The following is a 3245-nucleotide window of genomic DNA, read 5'->3' as shown; positions in this document are numbered from 1 at the left end:
TTTCTGCAATGACTGTGGAGTTCCATTCTTGGCATCTACTTTGGACCAAGGAGCATCCCTAATTCTTCATAGGGACTCTTAAAAAGCAGGAAAATACCAACCGAAGTCAATTTGGGGGACATGCTAAATAACTATATAAGACATTAAGAGAACAAAGAGTGAAATATTGTAAATGCTATTATACTGTTATCCATATTACGTTGTTTCTTATAGATTTTTTAAAAAAAATGTGAAATTTTTCCACACTATGTGTGTTGTTTCCATAGCTCTTCACTTCCTCCAGAAGCCTCCTTACATTAAAAAGCCTTACAGTTATCCTGCAAGGGACAGGAAGGTCTGATTTGCAGGATTTTTAGAGCATTAAAATAACTATCAGGCAGAAGAATCTTTCTTCTCGCCTAGGATTTCAGCCATGCGCGCTCTCTCTCTCTCTCTCTTTCTCTCTCTCTCTTTCTCTCTTTTCCTCTCTCTCCCTCTCTCTAGCCTGGGGCTTGAATTTGCATGTCTAATTCATTTACTCACCATATTTGAATTGGCCTGAACAGATGTAAATCGGGAAGGATGGGAAAAACTGCAGTCATCAACAATGATTAATCAGCTGTTGCAGGCAGTGTCTTAAGGAGACTGGTAGGAGGAGGCATGGAAACCAAAAGGCCGTGTGTTTAGAAGCCTAATTGTCACATCAAGCATCATTGTCCCCATGCAACAACCACCACCTTATACATCACTTCCTGTTTTATGCAGCTCAAAAACATAGACTGAAGATTTATTTTTAATATGTTGACTTTATTTCTGAGCAAAGCATCGGTCATGTGTGTATTTTTCCATAGTCCCACCTTGGAGCATTTATGTAGACATTGTAAATAAATTTTGTGCAAAAAGGACTGGAAAAATGAACTGTATTATTGCAATTTTTTTTGTAAAAGTAGCAGTTTGGTATGAGTTGGCATGCATACAAGATTTACTAAGTGGGATAAGCTAATTATACTTTTTGTTGTGGATAAACAAATGCTTGTTGATAGCCTTTTTCTATCAAGAAACCAAGGAGCTAATTATTAATAACAATCATTGCACACTGAGTCTTAGCGTTTCTGACGGAAACAGTTTGGATTGTATAATAACGCCAAGCCCAGTTGTAGTAACGTTTGAGTGCAGTAATGAAATCTGAATCTAAAATAAAAACAAGATTATTTTTGTCATGCTGACTCCACTGCTTGAAAAATTTGTTTACTACCCCCCAAATTTTAAGGATTAATGCAGTAAACAGGAAAATTAATTTTAGCTCCCTCAGACGTATTTTTATTGAAAAATTTAACCACAAAGTAAATTATTTGATAATAGTCTCTGATTTCTTTAAGCTGACTTAATGAACTCCTAATATCAGCAAATTTAAGGCCCGAGGGCACTAAACTATCTGTAGAGTCAGACTGCATCCAACAGAATTACTCACCTAATATCAGTGAAATTATTCTTGCGCATAATGGCAAACCTAAATACAGAGGTAAGTCTTTTACTGAGAATGTTACCTAGGATGAGCAGGAGATGTTTATTAGGAAATTAACTATGTGAATTGAAGAGACCAGTCTTCAAAATCTAATTTTTATAAATATACTCTATGTTCTCATTGGATAAAACTGGTTATTAACCAATTTTCCAGAACAGCTGTACAGAATTTCTGCATGGCAGCCAGCTAAATGGTACAAAATAACATGTTTAAGCTGAAATAGCTTATAATTTTATTTAAATAAAATTGCTGCTATAAAAAGTGCTTCCCAAAGCTAAGGGAAATATACAAATATTTTAATTAAGGCAAATTCTCGTTTAAAAAAAAAAATCATCCTTTTAGGAGTGATCGCTTTGTAAACAAAGGATGGGTCCGAGGAGAGCGCCTTAAACTCCAGTCGGACTTTCAGGCCCATGTCAACCTATAAACCCGCCCTGAACAATTCTATTTTCTATTTGAAAAGAGAAACCAGCTGTGGGCTGGGTTTACCAGGTGACGTGTGATTGACTGACTCACCTGCCGGAGCGCAGCGCGCGCGTTCTCACCTTTTGTTTATCGGGCCTTGTTTCTAAACACGTGGATGCGCAGACGGAGTGAAGCCCCGACCCTCCGCCGCCTCCACGCCGCAGCGCCCTCCGCCCCACCCCGCCCCCCACCCCATATATGGGATTGTTTAAATTTCAGATGTGGGCCCAGTGGCAATTCTTTGGCAACATAAATAGTCCGTGTTAGCGAAATCATTCCCTTTTGGTAGCTGGTTACTAGCAGTTAGCAACCATTTATTTACTTTAAAAATTAATAATAAACTTTATAAACTACCCATCCATTCGCCCCTCCTCCCCAGTACATGCCTGGGTGAGTAGGTTATTTTCAGCCTTTATTCTTGACGATGCTCTTGCCGGTTGGGGGAGGGAAAGAAAGGGGAGGAGACAGAGAGAGAGAGAGAGAGACGGGGGGGGGGGGGGGGGGGGGGGTGGAGAGGCACCGGGAGGAGGAGTAGGGTACAAATGAAGAAGAATCAGGAAATATGGAGACTATGAAGATTCAAGATCATTAGTGTCCAATGAATTAGAAAAAAATAAAACAAACTGTTTTCTTTTCGCTGTGTTCCCTGCTCTGTGTGGCGGTTTTGTGAGGGCCTTGCTCTCCTCAGATCCTTTCTCTCCTTGCCTGGACACCCCCACTCCCCCTTAACGCGATTTTAGCTTTTCCTCTTGTAAATTTCAGAGCCAGCTTGGAGGTTATTGAGGACACTTATCTGAAAGATAAAATAATAGAGGTGCTGAGGGTGCTTTTGATGTTTCTTAAAAGGCAAAACCCAAACGCCCTCTTCTAAACAAGGGCACACAATTGTACCTGCTTTTTATTTTTATGGAGGGAGGGCTGCTGGTTGAATGAGACTCTTTTTTAGCATGATTTAAATATTTTTTAAAAAATTAAAAATATTTGACCCTATCATATTTAATCAGCTGTAATTATAACACACTCGAAATGAATGATATGCCTTGACAGTATTTTTATTGTTATTGTTCATTGCATGATGTTCGACTGCTTTAGAAGCACAGGAAAGAGAAGTAAACGCGCTACAAATGGGGAATTACCCTCGTTTAGCATTAAAATTCATTTAGATAAAATTGCCACAAACATTTAAATGGGAAGATTAGTTCCCCCTCACGCCTTATTGCACTCGCTCAATGGTTCCGTTAAGAACATTTTACACGTTGGAAATTCCGTCTTCTCA

General features: G+C 39.1%; 1 protein-coding gene across 1 annotated transcript in view; it reads left to right on the top strand.

Moving 5' to 3' along the window:
- The window catches only part of MEIS1 (Meis homeobox 1), a 133471-nt gene extending 132266 nt beyond the window's left edge, over positions 1 to 1205 (top strand). Inside the window, exon 12 of the mRNA XM_059405957.1 lies at positions 1 to 1205. This exon is cut by the window's left edge and continues 335 nt beyond it. The gene's annotated coding sequence lies outside the window, so the exon portion shown is untranslated.
- The last annotated feature ends 2040 nt before the right edge of the window (positions 1206 to 3245 follow it).

Source organism: Mustela nigripes, chromosome 7 (assembly GCF_022355385.1).
Source record: "Mustela nigripes isolate SB6536 chromosome 7, MUSNIG.SB6536, whole genome shotgun sequence".
Lineage (NCBI taxonomy): Eukaryota > Metazoa > Chordata > Mammalia > Carnivora > Mustelidae > Mustela > Mustela nigripes.
Note: the sequence above shows the minus strand (reverse complement) of the source record. Positions and strands in the feature narration are given on the sequence as shown.